At 41.2% G+C, this 18,206-nt stretch overlaps 1 long non-coding RNA gene across 1 annotated transcript in view; it reads right to left on the bottom strand.

Annotated features, from left to right (window-relative positions):
* Positions 1 to 164: 164 nt before the first annotated feature.
* The window catches only part of LOC116103250, a 21,021-nt gene continuing 2,979 nt past the window's right edge, over positions 165 to 18,206 (bottom strand). Inside the window, exons 2-4 of the long non-coding RNA XR_004123441.1 lie at positions 1,827 to 2,784; positions 1,551 to 1,612; positions 165 to 473 (exon numbers count right to left, since the gene is read on the bottom strand). This is a non-coding gene — a long non-coding RNA (uncharacterized LOC116103250). The remainder of the gene's footprint in view (positions 474 to 1,550; positions 1,613 to 1,826; positions 2,785 to 18,206) is intronic.

The raw sequence follows: 18,206 nt of genomic DNA, 5'->3' as shown, positions 1-18,206 counted from the left end.
GGCATGCTGGGCAGGTCCAAGGTCCAGTGATGAATGCTTCAGGAGAGAAAACTCTTCCCCAGAGTGCCACAGCTCAATAAAACAGACAATTCTCGGTGAAATAATTCCTGCACTTTATTTCACACGGATGAGGACCTTATAAACATTTTGGGAGTAGGGTGAGATTTGGGGATGCATCCTTCTCATTGGCTCAGTCTGAGATGTTGGGGATGCTTTATTTGCATAAGGAAGAGTTTCAGGTGTTGTCCCTAATGACTGATTGCCATGGCCCTCTCAATGGGTTGTCATGGTTACATGTTCCAGGACAAGTAGAGCATAGTAGGGAGCTGGTTTCACACCTACCTTTCTCAATTCTGAGATCCCCTGGGGTTTTGAACTTGCTTCAACCTTACCACTTCTGTCTGGTGGCACAGTCCACTTGCACCACAAGGCCCCAATGAAAATCTGGGAAGGCCTTAGCCTTCAGGAAAAACCTGGGAAGGCATTTAAGGTATCAGTGAAAACCTTAGAACTTAGAAGGAAAGGCCCAGAACCTGGGGATGATCTTAGGTCCCAGCGTGACCCTGAGAAGAACTTAGGCCCCAGTGGGATCCCAGGTGTTATGCAATATAATGCTGTGAGTACGTACCTAGAGGGCCTATGCCAAGGTGTGCGTGCCCTGGAGTAATTATGCCATGAAACAGATCTGGTATGAAGGGGGTTTATTGGAGGAGGGAGAAGAGAGGACCTGGGAAGGAGCAGAGGAGTGGACATATAGACAGGCAGACAGATGGGAGCAGTGCTAGGAGGGCAGAAAAGGTGGAGGTGGGCAGAGAAGGACAGAAATGGGCAGGGAAGAGACTGGCTGGGAACACAGAGAAAGAAAGCCGTAGTGGCAGGCAGTCCTTTTAAATGCAGCCCACACCTGGTATACCTGGTAATGGCAGCAGAAGATGACATAAGCCATTGCTAGGTCCCTGGAAGAAGCCTAGTGGAATCACCTGTGACTTGCTCCAGTTTTGTTTAATTAAAAACTATGAAGGGTGATAGTAGGGCCAGAGTGAGGGCATTGTGTTCTGCTGACTGGGGGTGACGTCATCTTTGGGGACCCTAAGAAAATTGGGATGCTACTCAAGCCCTGAGAGAGCTGGCTGTCCAGGATCTGGGGTGGAGGGGTTGGGCGTCTTGGGGTAGGAATGTGCAGGTCAAGTTAAAGCATTCTGTGAGGTTGGGCTGGAGCACCTGTGGGTAATTGCTTTGGAGTTGTTCTGAGTGCAGATTTTGAGAAAACATCTGGACTTGGCAGGATGCTGGAATGTGTGTGTGTGTGTGTGTGTGTGTGTGTGTGTGTGTGTGTGCGTGCGTGCACGTGCGTGTGCGTGTGCATTTGTGTGTATTATACATTATATATATTAGGAGCAGAAGATAGGTAAGTAGGTTAGGGGGAATTTTTTCTCTTGGGTGTACATTTGAAACTTGAGTCTCAACCCCAGGGAAAGGGGAAGGAGTTCCACCCTCTGGAATAGGCAATAGGCGAGAAACTTAGGCTGTTGATTGACAGGGGTACTTACCCAGAGTCCATTTGACCCATGAGCGGTGGATCTGAGTGGGTTTCCTGAAGCTTACAAGAATCCTTTTTAAGTTTACAAAAAGAGATAAGTTTTAGGCATGGTATTATTTGTGATCATACTGAAATCCACATTGTAGAAAAGGCAGTAGACAGACATCTTTGTGTCACAGTAGAGGCATGGGAAACAATTTTGGGATAAAAGCATGAGCACTCTTTAAGGTGAGCTCAGTGAAGGAAGACAGAAACCTTTCATGGAGCAGAAGGGGCGAAAGCTCACCAGATCTTGATTTTCCTATGACTGCAGATTGTGGAGGAGGGGCCTCTTCCCTCTATCCAGAAGACGGGACGCTTGTAAATGGAGCACAGTGAGAAACACTTAAGTCTATTCTTAAAAGACAACCAGAGGAAATCTAAAATCTTGAACTTGTGATTTTGATAGTGGATCATGTAGTGGAAGCCACTATATGAATCAGAATTATCAGAATTAGACTAATAACTTATCAGAATTTCATTGATTAATGTTAAATCTCTGGGCTATTGAAGTCCTAATACAACAGTCAGATAATGAGGGGGAAATCTGAAGTGTTTTTTATTCTTTTGATATACCTTAAATCATTTTCTTATCACTGTTTAGGCTTTTACTTGCATCTATGAACCTTAAGACACCTTCTTCTATCCTAAAACACTTCCTTACATCCTCATAACTTAAGCTTACACAACCTTTCCATTTTTTTCATATCCAATTGTTTACCATAAAACACAGGTCACTGTAGGACTAGTCTGTGGGAATAGTCACTGTAAAGTGAGTTCCTTTAGATGAAGGACTAGTAAAAAGTTACATCTGAAGCCTGTTTATCTTTTAACATGAAGCCCATGAGCAAGGCAAACCTGTTTGTCTTTTTAAAATAAGAGATCTAGTAGTTTCAACTAACTAATGAATTGACTAATGAACTGGCACAGTGGTGGATTACCTTAGGGTTAAAGAGTAGTTGCCTGTTCTCTAGCTGTCAAGTTATAGTCAGCTAAGCTGACGATGTGATCAGAGACTTGAGAAGGATAAAATATAATCTAAATGGCCTATGTATTAATTAAAATTTAATTAAAAATTATTAATTAAGACAATTAAAATATGAAATATCCATTACTTAACCAGTGTCCCAGGTTCCTGTGGTCTCCATGGCACCGCAGGCAGAGGCCATCTTTGGCCATCAGGCCCAGAAGACAAAGAGGCTTTCCTGTGGAGGAACATGGGAGAGACTGACCTCACCTTGTCTTAAGCAATGTGGACAATCACCTCTCCAAGGGTCCTGTTTGTTCACTTTTCAGGCCAGACCCTAGCAGGGGATGAGGCAATGGGGCAGTCTTTCCCAGTGGTTAGTGTATCACAACCCATGTAGGATCCTTTGTCATTGTGCCCATATTTTCTTAGGGACCTTGGGGGAGGTCACTGCTAGGATGTGGGAGTCTCTGTCATGATAAGCTTAAGCATATTGAATGCCATATCCACCAGGTCTCTGACAGGCTTGAGGGCTAGTACCGACCAAGCATATCTGAGTTAAGCAGCATTTGTCTGCTTTTAGTTATCTGCTCTAAACTGTACCTTGAAAACATAAAATAGGAGGTTAAGTAAAGGTCAATCTTGTAATTAACTGCATAAGTTCTTAGCGTGCACCAGTTAAAACTGATAATCCTCCCGCATATGAATCTAATAAGATGAATTGATTCTTCGCATATTACAATATAAAGCATGTCACTGGTATACCACACAATCTCACTAGACAAGCATTTACAGAAAGAGCCAATAGAACCTTTAAAGAGATGCTTACTAAACAAAAAGAGAAAGTAAAAACCTAAGGGACAGACTAAATAATGTTTTGTTAACTCTAAGTTTTTCTTTATGTCGTAAAAAAGGAACAGCAGCAGCTGAGAGACACTGGGTTTTCAAAAACCCCACAAAACTGAGGAACTGTGTCAACCAATATACCATAAAAATGTATTGACATTAGAATGAAAACCTGCAATAGTTTTCAGATGGGGATGTGGTTGTGCTTATGTATCTACAGGGAATGAAAAAAATATGGTTACCAACAAAACTTATTATATCTGACCAGGGAAAACCTCTGAGACATGAATGTCTTCACAAAGCAAATAGCCCGGGTGATTCACTCTGGCAGACTGTCCCAGTTAGTGATTTTTCCAAAATAAGCATGCAAAACAACTTTATAAGGGCTAGCCCTAATGATCGATCATGTAGAGGGTGAACAACACATTGACTAGACAGAAAACTCAGAGGCTGGGCAATACATAGACTGAACATGACTTGAATGCAAAGACTGGATAAACCACACAGAAACTGGATAAATGCAGAGACTTGGCAACAAATGCTACTGCTAGCTTTTATCAGATTAAGCATTTTTTGGGAGACCTCAAACAGAAATTCTTCACCCCAATTCAGCATGAAGCAATTATAAGAAGACGGTCGTCCTGGTCCCTTAAGTTGGGGTGATAGTTTTGGCCATTTGATGTTATGGTTACTATCATCTAGGGTGGTAAGTTGTTATTGGTTATGATCAGGGATTGATAGAAATTTAAGATTATTTTGTTTGATTATTGTATATTGAAAGTTTTTATGATAGACTATTGTTTGACTATTGTATATAAGCCATTTATTTAAAGTGTGATGTAAAGATTTAGTTTTGTGGTTCTTACAATTGTTCCTATTGTATGTAAATTGTTAGTGTTAGAGAAAAGTTTAAAGAGAAAGGAGGATTTGAAGTGGAAATTTCTGGTTTCTTTGGAGACTAAGTTATGTCATGTGATGTTTTGCTGAAGCATACATGGGAGAGGACATATGACATTTAGAAAGAATATAAATATAACTTCACAGAGAGTATGACAAAGCTCTTGCATTGGTTCACCTTGCATCATATTGCAGATCTTTGTTTGTCATGACTTTGTAGAGAATACTTAAAAAAGAACTTGTCATGATATTCCAGTTGCTGATCAGCAGAGCCTCTAGGTTCCTTCTGATATTTGCCATTCTATTGATATCAGTTTTGATATTTGTGAATTAGACTGGACTGCCACTACTGATTCATGTTTGATGCTTTAGACTGGACTAGTAATATCCTGACAACAAAGGTTGAGATCTTCCCAAAGAATTACTTCTAGACAGACCCACAACCCTTATTTCCTATTTACCTTTCATTTCTACTATCTCTGGTGGATGATGGGCTAGAAGGGAGGTTGAAGCAATAAAGAACCCTTAATAAAGTAGGTTTGAAAAACCTAAGCTTACAGACATCACTCACTACCAATAACCAGACATGTGACTGCATGAGCGGAGACCAAGAGTAATGTATGTATAGCCTGTTGCCCCTTCAGGACTACTGGAGACAATGGAGAGATACCACTTTGATCTGTCCTGTAGCTGGAGAGTCTCCCCTGGGATCCTTACTCTTGAACTGGAACCTACCAAGACAGACAGGACCTGAGGTTTGGCTAAGATACCTCATGAGCAGGTTGGGTTAAGACGGTAATTAGGAACTTGGGGTATAAACATTATATAAAGACCCTCAACATAAGAAAATACTACTTTTGTTATACCAACTGTACATTCCTGCCTTCTAGCTCACAAGCTTAACATTAGGGACAGTCTTAGATTCTAGAGCTGGAAAAAGTCCTTAGACTTCAGCAGGTATTCCTAAAGGCCTTGGTCCAGGTGAGACACTAAAGAAAACTTTTGGCCCTAGAAAATACCTGGGATGACACTAGAACCACATGAGATAATGGGGAAAGCTTTAAGACACAGCCTTATAAGACCCTAGGAAGGTCTTATGCCCTGTAATAGACTAGATAAGGCTTTAGGTGCCAATTAAAACTTTAGAACATCCTTAGGCCCAAGTGAGATGCAGGGGAAGGTCTCAGGTCCCAGTGAGACCCTGAGAAGGCCTTAGCCCCCAATTACAACCTGAGGAAGGTTTCTGTAGAGCTCTGAGTACCTGGCAAGGGCCCTGTGTCCCAGTGAAGCCCTGGGAAAACACTTCAGGCCCAGTGAGTACTCAAGAAGACATTATGCCCCAAGGAAATCCTGGGGAAAGGCTTATACACCAGTGAGAATATCAAGAAAACCTTAGACTCAAGTTGGAATCTTAGGAAGGACATTAGACCCAGTAAGTGTCATGAACAAGAAGGTATGCACTTGCACTTGTAACAAAAGTTGTATTTTGTTATTCTGAGGTTCTTCCACACTCTTAAGTTTACTCTTAAGTTCCTAACCACAGTCCTAGGCCTACCTCTTCAAGGATGATCAGCTCTGTGGGGCAGTTCCAAGTTTTCACTGTGGCCTATAGCCACACACTGTTTCTCACTGAAACATAAGGCCTTCCTCGGTACAATAAAAATAATTTCTTTAAACATGAACTAAATGGCTTAGTTAGGAAGGCTGCTTCTGATAACCAAAAAACAGTGACATCACTTATTGAAGATAACTAGACATGCGACTACATAAACAGACAATGCTACCCTGCCCATGTGACAGTCTATAAGCAGAGACCAAGAGCAATGCATACTGCTTTGCCTCTACAGGTCTGCTGAAGACATTGGAGTAGACACTATGCTGATCTTCCCTTTGGCTGGAGAGACTCCCCTGGGATCTTGACCCTTGAACTAGAGCCTACCGTGAGACAATGGACCTGAGCTTTGGCTAAGATTCCTCATGCAGATGAGTTGCTTGAGGAGATAGGGTTAGGAACTTAGTTAGGAACTTGGGGTATAATCCTTATGTGAACACCCTCAGCAGAAGAAAATACAACTTTTGTTATACCAACTGTGTATACCTTCTAGATCAGAACACAGAGTGAAAAACTGGGGAAGGCCTTAGGTCTCACAGTGAGATCCTTGGATGGCCTGAGGCTACAGTGAGGCACAGGGAGGTTCTTAGAATCTCCTTCAAAACTGGCAAAGTCATTAGGCTCTAGTGAGACTGTGAGAGAACATTAGTTCCCAGTTAATTCTGGAGACCACCTTACACCACAGTGAGAGCCTAGGTATGGTATTAGGCCCCTGTACATACATGGGCAAAGCTTTCCACTCTCATAAAATCTTGGATAGGCAACAAACAGGTCCTAGGAAGATGCCAGAGGATTTCAGCCCAGGTGAGAGCCAAGAAAAACATTATACCTTTGGGAGATTCTAAGGAAGACTTTAAGTCTTCCTGAGAACCTGGGGAAAGCCATTAGATCTCAGAGAAAACCTCAGGGAAAACATGGACATAAGTCAGAATCAAAGGAAGGCCTTAGTCCCCAGTGAGAATATAGAGACAGCCTTAGGGCCATTGAAAAACTGGGTAAGCCATTAAACCCCAATGAGAACTTGGGAAATGCCTTCTATCTCAGTGAGTAAAGCCTGGGTGTCAGCAAGAACCTGGGAAGGGTTTAGATCCCATGGAGGTACTGGAGAAGGCTTAAGATGCAGTGAGATCCTGGGGAAAGCTTTAGACCTCACTGAGTATCTAGGGAAAACCTTAGGCCCAGTGAATGCTCGTGGGAAGCACTTGGGGTCCAGTATGATTCTAGCAAAATTTTTGTACAACTGAGATAGTGCAGAAGGCCTTGGGCTCCTGTGAGTATATAGTGAAGGCTTTATAACTCAGTCAGAACATAGGTAAATCTCTAGACACCACTGGGAAACTTTAGAAGGCCTTAGTTCCCATGAGAACCTAGAAAAAAACTTAGATTCTAGTGAGATACTGGGGAAGGTCTTGGGCCACAGTATTAACCTACATAATGCCTCAAAATACAGTGGAAACCATAGAAGGCCTTTAGTTTCTATATAAACCTGGGGAAGGCCTTAAGACTTAGCCAGAACCTGAGTAAATAAAGTCCCAGTGATAACCTGGGGGAAGGCCTTACCATAGTCATATTCTGAGAATGGCCTTACACACCATTGAAAATCTGGGGAAAATATAGGCTTCATTGATAATCTGGGGAAAGGCACAGGTCCCAGTAATTACCTGCAAAGATCTGAAGCTCCAGTGAGATCCAGGGAAAGGCTTAGAATAGTGAGACAAAGAGTGAGGTCTTAGGGTCCAGTGAAACACAAGAAGATGGTCTTAGACCCCAGTGAGAATCTGGGGAAGGCCATAGGCCCCATGAGTATCTTCAGGAAGCCTTAAGTCACTGTGAGAACCTGGGACAGACAGAGACTCCATTGAAACATTGAAGGCCTTAGGTCCTAGTGAGATTTTGGGGAAAGCCTTAGGTCCCAGTGAAGCCATGAGAAGGCCTTAGGTGCCAGTTACATGCTGGGACAACATTGAACTTTACTGGGGAAGGCTTCAGGTCCCAGTAAAAGTCATGGAAAGATCTTATATACCAGTGAGATCCTGGGAAGTCCTTAGGACTCAATGATAGTTTAGAAAAGGGATTAGGTCACAGTTAGAACCTGGAGAAGGCTTGAAATCTCAGCAAGAACATGTAGAGGGGGTTAGGCAAAAATTAAGCACTGAAGAAAGTCTAAGGTCTCAACGACACTATGTAGAAGGCCTTATATCTAAGTGTGAACTTGGTGAGGCCATTATGCCCCAGTCAGATCGTGTATACCCTTGTAGGGCACAGGGAGAACACAGAGATGGCCTGCAGATCCAGTTTAGACCTATCTAAAAATCTGAAAGATTCTATGACAACAGGAAATATTTTAGAGAACAGTGTAACCCAAAATAATACCTGCATCCCCGATGAGAACCTGGGCAAGGCTATAAGACCCAGAGACAGCTTAGATTTTAGGCACTATTGAGTAACTGGAAGCATTTGGTTTCAATGAGAACCTTGGCAAGGATTTATTACCCAGTAAGAACTTGGGGAAGGCCAGAAGGCCTCAGACAACATTAACCACCTGGGAAGTCCTACAGTGCCAGAAAGAACCTGTGGAAGATCTTAGACAATAAGAATCATGGAAGGTCATAGGCTCCAGTGTCAATCTGTGAAAGGCTTTAGGACCTGGGGATGTGTAGAGGCAGATGAGTGAGCCATAAAGGTAGGGGGAGGAAGGGAGAAGAGTGAGGACATGGAGAAGGCGTTGGGACAGTTGAGTGGACAGGTAGATAGGTAAAGTGAGGGGAGTGGAGTCATGAGAGAAGAGAAGATGGAGGCGCAGAGAAGGACAGAAAGGAAAGAGAGAGAGACAGAGATAGAGAGAGAGACAGAGACAGAGAGACAGAGAGAGACAGAGACAGAGAGAGACAGCCAGTGGGAATAGAGAGAAAGAAAGAGAAAAGGTGGGAAGAGAAAGAAACAGGGAAGTGAGAAAAAGAACACATGGGAACAGATAGAGTGAACTGTAGTGGCAGGCAGTCCTTTTATGCAAATCCCATACCTGGAACAACTAACTGGTAGAGGTGACAGTTGATGATATAAGCCTGTGCTAGGTCCCTAGAATGACCTAGTGTAAGCACCTGTAAGCTTAAAGCTAGGTACAGCCTTAGATCCTAGAATCTGGAAAAGTCCTTAGACTCCAGTAAGCACTCACTAAAGAAGGCTTTGGGCCCCAGTAAGTACCTGGGGCAACATTAGATCCCAGTGAGACAATGGGGAAAGCTTTAAGATACAGCCTTCTAGTGAGAACCTATGAAGGCCTTATGCCCAGGAGATAGGCTTTGAACGCCAATGAGAACTTGTGAAAGTCCTTAGGCCTAAAGAGATGCAGGGGGACAGTCTCGGGTTCCAGTGAGATCATGAGAAGGCGTTAGGCCCCAGTTAGAATCTTAGGAAGCTTCTATAGAGCTCTGCATACCTGAGGCAGGCCCTGGGTTCCAATGAGTGACTTAGTGCAGGCCCTGGGTCCCAGTGAGTGACTTAGTGAAAAGACTTTAGTTACCAGTGAGGGGATAAAAGCCTTATGACACACTGAGAGCTTGGGGGATGACTTAGGCCCCAGTGAGTACTCAGGAAGATATTATACCCCAAGGAAATCCTGGGGAAAGGCTTATACTCCAGGGGGAATCTCAAGAAAACCTTGGATTCAAGTTAGAATCTTAGGGAAGTGGTAATCCCCCACTAAGTGTGATGAGCAAGAAGGTAGGTACTTGTACAAAAAGTTATATTTTGTGATTAGGTTCTTGGCAAGAAATTTCATACTCTTACATTCCTATCTGTTGTCCTAGCATACCTGTTCAAGACGGTCAGTTTTGTGGCAGTCCCAATCAGTGGGGCCTCCAGCCACCCACTGATTCTCACTGAAGCCAAAGAACTTCCTCAGTACAAAAAGCATAATAAAATAATGCCGTATAAACATGAGAAAAAAAAAAAAAAGGTCAGAAACCTCACTATACCCAAGGGTGCTTCTGATAACCAAAAACCAGTGACATCACTTATTAAAGATAACCAGACATGTGACTGAGTAAGCAGATGGTGCCATCCTGACTACTTGATAGTATATAAGCAGTGAACAAGAGCAATACAGATCACTTTTGAGGACTGCTGATGACATTTGAGAGACAGCTTGTTGATCTGCCTTCTGCCTGAAGAGTCTCTCCTAGGATCCTGACCCTTGAACTGGAGTCTGCCATGAGAGACTTGACTTGAGGTTTGGCTAAGAAACCTAATACAGGTGAGATGCTTGGGGAGATAGAGTTAGGACCTTTGTTAGGAACTTGGATTATAAACCTTGTGTGAAGAACCTCGGCATAAGAAAATACAACTTGTAATAACTGTACATACCAACCTTCTAGCTCAAAACTCCAGTGAATAACAGGAGAAGGCCTAAGGTCTCAGTGAGACCTGGGAAAACCTGAGGCTCCAATAAGACACAGGTAAGACCTTAGAACCTAGTTTGAACCTGGGGAAGTATTTGAGGAAAGCTTTGGAGCCTAGTTAAATCCTGGAAATGCAACAGGTTCATGTGAGACACTGGAGAAGGCTCTGAGTCCAGGTGAGAAAAGGGGAAACACTATATTCCTGGCAGATCCCAAGGAAGGCTTTAAGTCTTGGTGAGAACTTGTGAAAAGCCCTAGATCCCAGGGAAATCCTCAGGAAAGCCATGGACATGTATAAGAATCAGGGGAAGGCCTTAGGCTCCAGTGAGAATATGGAGACAGCCTTAGGGCCAGAGAAAAACTAGGAAAGGCCTTAAGCACCAATGAGAACTTGGAAGAAGGACTTAGGACTTAGTGAGTAGTTTAGGAAAGCCTTGGTGCCGGTAAGAATCTGGCTTTAGGACCCAGGAAGGTACTGGAGAAGGCCTTAAGATGCAGTGAGATCCTGGGGAAAGCTTTAGACTTGACTAAGAATCTAGGGAAAACCTAGGCCCAGTGAATACTTGGGAAAGCCCCGAGGGCCCAGTGTAAGCCTTGCAAAACTTTTTGTACAACTGAGATACTGGAAAGGGTCTTGTGCTGCTGTGAGTATACAATAAAGGCTTTATGTCTCAGACAGAACATCAGTAAATCTTTAGGCACCACTGAGAACCTGGAGAAAGCCATAGGCTCTAATGAGAACCTGGAAAGGGCCTTAGATACTGTTGAGATACTAGAGGAAGCCTTAGGTTCCAGTGAGATAGTTAGGAAGTCCTTGGGCCTCAGTATAAATCTGGTGAAGGCCTCAGAGTACAGTGAAAACCTTGGGAAAGGCCTTAAAACCCAGTCAGAACCTATTGATGCTTTATACTCCCTAGCATATATGATATCATCAGAATGAAGAAGCTGAATAGTAGCTTTAATGTCATGAAGGTGAGTCTAGATGTCACAAATCCAACAGAGAGGAAATGGCTTGGAACAAAGAATAGTGCCAAAAGGAAAGCTGGATATAAGGATGTGAGATTGAGGTTTCTAACAAATCCACAAGGTAGCAGAGCCACCGCTAGAGCACACAGCTAGTTAAGAAGTTCCAGCAATACTGATGAAAACCGCAGTGGCCATAAAGACAGTCTAGTGTGAAAAAGGCTAGCCACTAATGTAAGTAAGAAATGGGGAGGAGGAAACCATCCCTCTAAAGGTGATGTTGTGGCCCAGGGCCCCCAGGAAGACAGCCATAGCCCTCCCAGTGACATCTTCCAAGGTTAATACACTGAGAAGATATACTGTATTTGGTAACAATGAGGAGGAGCAGCTCAAGCAACAAATAGAAATTAGACCATACACTCTTCAAGAAATAAGTCAGTTGAGACAAGAATATCTCCAGAATGGAATGGAGGATACATCTTATATGATAAATCTCTGGGAAAGGGGGCAGACACAGTAATGCTGTCAGAATTAGAGATGAGGAGAATTAAGAATTTAGTAGAAAACCTACCAGTGTATGAAGCTTTAGAGAAAATCCTAGACACTGCTCAAGGCAATGTACACCCTGTCTTGGACTGGATAACCACCGCCTGGAGATAAGCTCTTCCATCTTTAGACCTTACACAATTTGAAGCAGCCACAAAATGGAACACTTTCCAAGAGTCCATTAAGCTTATGAGAAAATTAGGAGTACTGTGGTTTATATATAACAAAGAAGCTACACCACAGGATGCTCCAGAGGACACCACCACACATGAGAATTAAATTGGCAAGAACAACTTAATTCAAAACGGCAGAACAGTTTCTGAGGTAATTGATTTCTTTAAAGGATACAGGGAGTTAAATTTTAAAAAAGCATTAACATTAAATAGGAGAAAGAAGCCATTTAAATTAAGGAGAACACCCAGATTTTTCAGACTACTCACAAATATTAGACCCTTTGACAGAAATCCTGAAATACTATTTGTAAACAGAACCCCACATAGGGATACACCAATTAGGATTTGGAAGAAATAAATGTGAGCCTTTTTTTTTTTTTTTTTTTTTTTTTTTAGGGAACAGAAGGCCACCACAAAGGAGGTGCCCACCAGTATGAAGGAACAATAAGCACCCATCTATGAGAAGGCAAACACATATACCTTTCAATAGTAATCAGATTAGATGCCTATACAAACATGTTGCCCCTAGAAATTAAGAATAAGGAGATAAATGTTAAATAGCTAACTGGCACAGGCAGTGATGTTAATATATACACAGGACTACTAGACACTCTACCAAATAAGGAAAAAATAATTATACAAGGAGTGGCAAGAGTATTCATAATATTCACATGTAAATGAGAATTAATGGTATGTGATAAAATAATTCTCTTGGACATTGCAGGTTGCAGAGCACCAGAAAATATTTTAGGCTTCCTAATGATCTTAAAAATCTCCCCAAATTTCCTAAATTTTAAAAAGATTGCCAAAGTAAAATGTATTTTAGCAGAAGTAAAAATAGAACCTAGATGGCTACCAAAAATTAAACTCTCACTTATGCCACAATACCCAGTTAAAGGAGGAAGTGAGGAGCTACCTGAAACCATTAAACCCTACTAAGGAAGGAGTAATTGAACTAACACAAAACTTCTGTTCCTGTAGTCCAATTGGCCAGGTTTAAAACCAAGTAGTAAATGGCAAATTACAGTAGATTATAGGAGAATGAATTGTCTCCTAAACTGCCAGGGCAATTACCACATGTAAAAGACATTTTCATGAGGCTTAAGAAAGCAGTATCAAACTGGCTGGCCACTATAATTTGCCAGACATGTTCTTTGGCACAACACTACACCCAATACACCACATTCATGTGGCAAAGAAACAGTACCAATTTTCAAGACTACCACAAGGATACATAAACAGTCCAATCATTGCCCACAATATTCTTAGATGGTCACTGATAAGTTCATTCCAGCACCTAATTCTGTCATATATGTCGATGGCCTTTTGAAGGAGGACAAGAAAGTGAAAATATACAGAAACCAGTAGATTAAACCATACAAGTATCAAGAGATGATGGCTGGACCATCAATAATGATAAGGCATCAGGAACAGATATAAAGGTCAAGTTCTTGGGTGTAATGTAGTCTACTACAGGACCAGAAATACCTACAGAAGTCATAAGTATGAACAGCTTAAAACACAAACTAATAAAACAAAACTACAACATCTTATAGGATTATTTGGACATTGACCATTGGAGACAATACACAACATATTTACAAGTCATAATATTACAAGGAAAGCAAATTATTTCTTTTGGGATAAGCCCTAGGAACAAGCTGTGAAAACAGTGCTAGAATATTCTAAGCTATAATACATCCAACCAGATGATACAGTATATTTAGATATATTGGAAACTAGAATGTCTTTGCCAAAGAAGTGGTAGAGAATGGCAGTAGGCTTCTATTGTGAATGCTTCCCATGGTTGGAAAACAAATTCTGTTTGAGAAAAGAGTTTGTACAGGATATGAGGCCTTAAAAACTTTCCACAGCATGCTGCAGAGCAAGCTAGTAATATTCAGAACCACCCTCCCCATCCTAGATTGGATCAAGGCACCAGAGGAAGCATGGACCAGTCTACCCATGGAGGGAAAGTATTACAATGGAAATGGTACTTAGCAGAACTCCTTCACTCTGATACCCTGTCTGCAAAGGGGTCAGTGCCAAAAGGATTGGAGTCAATATTTCAGACCAACTGCCCTATGACTCCACAGGGATTATCAATCATCCCAAATGCCACCCCTCCCCAGAAACAGGTACCACTAGGGCATTGGGGGACAGGAGAGTGCTGCAGCATTTTCTTTGTCCAATCATATTAGGGCAGTGACAGGCCTATGATTGGAAAGGAACAGAGAGGTGGAGCAAGAGTTGGAGGAGGAGAAAGGTCAGGAGCTGAAGGAGAGAGGTCATCATCATGGAGGCAGATGATGAGGATGAGTCAAGATCCCATGTGGTTATACAACCAAGCAAAGGTTTTAACAAAATAGATTAATTGGGTTAGAATGTTGTCTTTATTATTTGGTTCTGAAATTATTGTATTGGCATCTTGTAAATTGTGATTTTATTATTATATAATTCTGATTGGATATTAAGGCCTTAAGAGTCATACTTTACTTATCGGGTCCTAGGTGCTATCTAGATGAATGATTGTGGGGGTGTGTAATGAGTTGCATGAGAGATTGTAAATAGCTGGGAGAAAAATCACAAGAGCCCCCTGGGACATGGTGATGCCTGGACTGCACCAGCTCAAGAATGTGGCCCTGGGAGAAATGGAGTTTGTGGGGTGGTTTCATTTTTTAAATATTCCTGCAACAGGAGAGTACCAGCCTTCCCTGGTTAGTGCCTAGTTTATGGATGGCTCTGCAACCGGTAAACAGAATATGGTCTTGTGAAAGATGGCAGCCTACAGATCAGGGGATGAAATAGTGATCACCAAACAAGGAACAGCTAAGTCTGCATAACACACAGAAGTAGCAGCAGCCACGCTAGCAGCAAGGCAAAGCCTCAAAGAAAAACTAAAGGTCCTGACTGCATTTGTTCACCAACCCATGCTGCGTGGTCAGTGACATAGCAGGATGGTCAGGAAAATGGAAAGTGAATGATCGGGAAACAATGGCATTGGGCTTACAACAGTACAGACAGCCGTGAGTGCTTCCTTACCAGGCTCCACAACCACAGACAACAACAGTGACACCATGGAAAAACCCACAATCTTGCACATATAGCACTACACTATAGTGCTACCTGGTAGGAGTAGAAGGCAACATTGCAAGGACACAGACCTCCAATATAGCTTATAATTGTCTTAGCAAAATAGCAATTCCAAATATAATAACAAGCTTTTTAGGTCAGAATGTTATGAGACCATGTTACAAAAATTTGAGCCATACCTCTTCAACCTTTAAAATCATGAACACAGAAAAGTTTGGGCAGAACATTAAGAACAAAATAAGGGGGCTGGAGAGATGGCTCAGTGACTAAGAGCACTGACTGCTCTTCTGAATGAAGGTCCTGAGTTCAAATCCCAGCAACCACATGGTAGCTGTGGTACCACCATCTGTAATGATGCCCTCTTCTGGGGTATCTGAAGACAACTACAGTGTACTTACATATAATAAATGGATAAATCTTTGGGCCAGAACAAGTGGGGCCAGAGCAAGCGTGGCTGGAGAGAGATGAAAAAGTGTCTGAAGACAGCCACAATGTACTTACATATAATATATAAATAAATCTTAAAAAAAGAACAAAATAAGGGTATCAGCAATGTCATATATTAGTAAGTAGAATATCCCATTATTATTTGGATACCCAATGAAAGTGATTCCATTCAAAAATGATACTTATAATAAAATTGACACATCAAGAATAGCAAACATTTCAGGACCTTGGCAAAACATTACCTTTCTAAAAGAGAACTAAATAGGCAGTTACATAGTCCTTATGCTTGGTGAGAGGGACCAAGGTAATAGGAGGAAGTCGTACACTCAGTTGAAATCAATCTCTGATACAGTACTAGACACACAAAGGTTGGGTTTCCTAAAACCATAGTACATCAATGTAAACTACACTATGAAAACAAAACCAGCCAAAAATGTTACTATATTTAAAGAGACACAACTAGTGCTAGCTTTCAGTTTTTCAGGGTGGGCATAGGTAGAATATATTAAACCACGCATTGCCCTATAAGACGTATGATAGGTAAGCAAATACAAGAATTAAGAGTATTGTTCTCCGTCTGGGCAATACAGAATCAGACAGTACAGTGGTGGGAATCTTGGGGTTTGGATATGAAGGGTGTCTAAAAAATTATACATGACATCTTACCATATTATTTTTACTCCTTACTACCCAATCCATAATATAAAGAATGGAGGATGTTAAATCGGACAACCAACAAACCTAAAGCAAATGTGCAAAGCATGATTGGGGAATCATGGGATATAATTTATTATTTGCCCATGACCAGGAAATTACAGCACAATTCAGAACACTGAAGTATAGTATAGTAGACAGAGGTAAGACAAAATATAATACTATGTAGCTTAAATTTAAAATAGCCTACTATCCTAAAGGATAGATTATATACCATCACCAGGTAAACCAAAGGTAGTAACAGCTCCATTTATTGAACCAGATACATTACCAGCACAAGTCATTTCTTTGCCAAGAATTAAAAATTAATTTCATGGCAATGACCACCCAAAATATATTGCCCAGATGAAGTTTTTTATGAGCTAAAGTATTCCTCACCAAATAAATATGGAAGAAAACCTGTAGGAGCATTAGCAGTAGAAGCTTTTGTGACTAGAACAGTCTTTAGACTTAGTATGGGCAGAAGAGTAGCAACAGCCATTTTTTAGCCTATAAAAACAGAACTCTATCATATACAAAACAATTAATGGAAACAATGCCAAAATATTATATTCAGTATCACAATCAACTGATACATTACATGCTATAGTTAATATCAAGGAAACAGAGAAACATGTACTCTAAGAAACATATAGTCAGGAATACAAAAGGTAAAAGGTAAATCTCATTACCACTAATCATAACCTAATTAATTATATGCAAAATTGATAAATTTGTTTTAGTAAGAATAACTAGAGAATTAGGTATATTGTTTACAACAAAAATAGGCAGATGGTCCCCAGGTTTTGAAATTATTCTGGACATTGAAAGAATGTCTTACTGTGCTAAAGGCATATATAAATTAAACTTAGTACAAATATTTTTAGAAAACACTCAGAATGGATACATTGGTTAAAAAAAAACAAACAAACAATGTACCATAGCCATATAAATTGTATAAAACACTGTATACACAGGAGGAAACCTGGGTAACACAAATTGACCAATTCATATGGATAAGTGTTGACAATAAGCCAGCATACATCCCTATGGAACAAATTTACAGACTAGGACCCAGCACGTATACCCATATGAAAGATGGAAGAAACAGTGTTGACATATTCCACTATGCCATGGACTGTACAAAGCCTGGGTAATTAATGAAACCATAGCTAGATGCAATTATTTAAATGAAACACCCATTGGTGATAATCATGTAGAAAGAAATATATCTAGAGTATGCTATCTCATACATAGTTGTTCACAGATGGTAGTTTACAATCAGAAAAGAATAACCACAGTACACTACCAACGAAAACTTTACTTCTTGTGTGATATACAATTGATTTTGAATTGGAGAAAAACCACATGGATACATTTGTTAAAACCTTAGAGAAATCAATGAGATAGCAGATCACAATGAGAAACAACTGTGGAGCATACATCAAATGCTCCGGAACCAAGAAAAATATTGGTGTATAAGACAGCAGAACTACACACTATGGTAGGCCTACTCAGAGCAAACACCTATATTCCTAAGGACTGGAATAAGGAAATGAAAAATGTGGCATATGGGACCAATTAGCTAGATTCGTTCAGTTTGATTTTGTGTGTTTCCCTGAACATAATTTGTTTGATTAGTTGAAAGAAGTATTTTGGTTTGTGATATTTTGCATTCTTCTTGTACTAACCATAAGAATAAGTTTGTTGACCCTGAGCAGCCTGCCATGCCAGGAGACTTCCATTCTCTCTCTGCCTTTCCTCCACCTCCATCAGACTCTAGAACCATACATGTAAACTCCCTTCTCCCACCCAGTTTCTGTCCTTCACCTGTCTTCTCTTCTGGCTGAGCCCTCTGGGCCATGCCAAGCTGCCCTAAGCAGCCTAAAATGCCAGGGGAACCTCCATTCTCCTGCTGCCTCTCCTCCACCTCTGCCAGGGGCCAACCCTGGCTGCTCTCCTTTCTGGTTCTCTTTTTTTTTTTTTTTTT

The sequence above is a fragment of the Mastomys coucha genome, unplaced genomic scaffold (genome assembly GCF_008632895.1).
Source record: "Mastomys coucha isolate ucsf_1 unplaced genomic scaffold, UCSF_Mcou_1 pScaffold21, whole genome shotgun sequence".
Taxonomy (NCBI): domain Eukaryota; kingdom Metazoa; phylum Chordata; class Mammalia; order Rodentia; family Muridae; genus Mastomys; species Mastomys coucha.
This window is presented reverse-complemented; position numbering and strand designations above follow the sequence as displayed.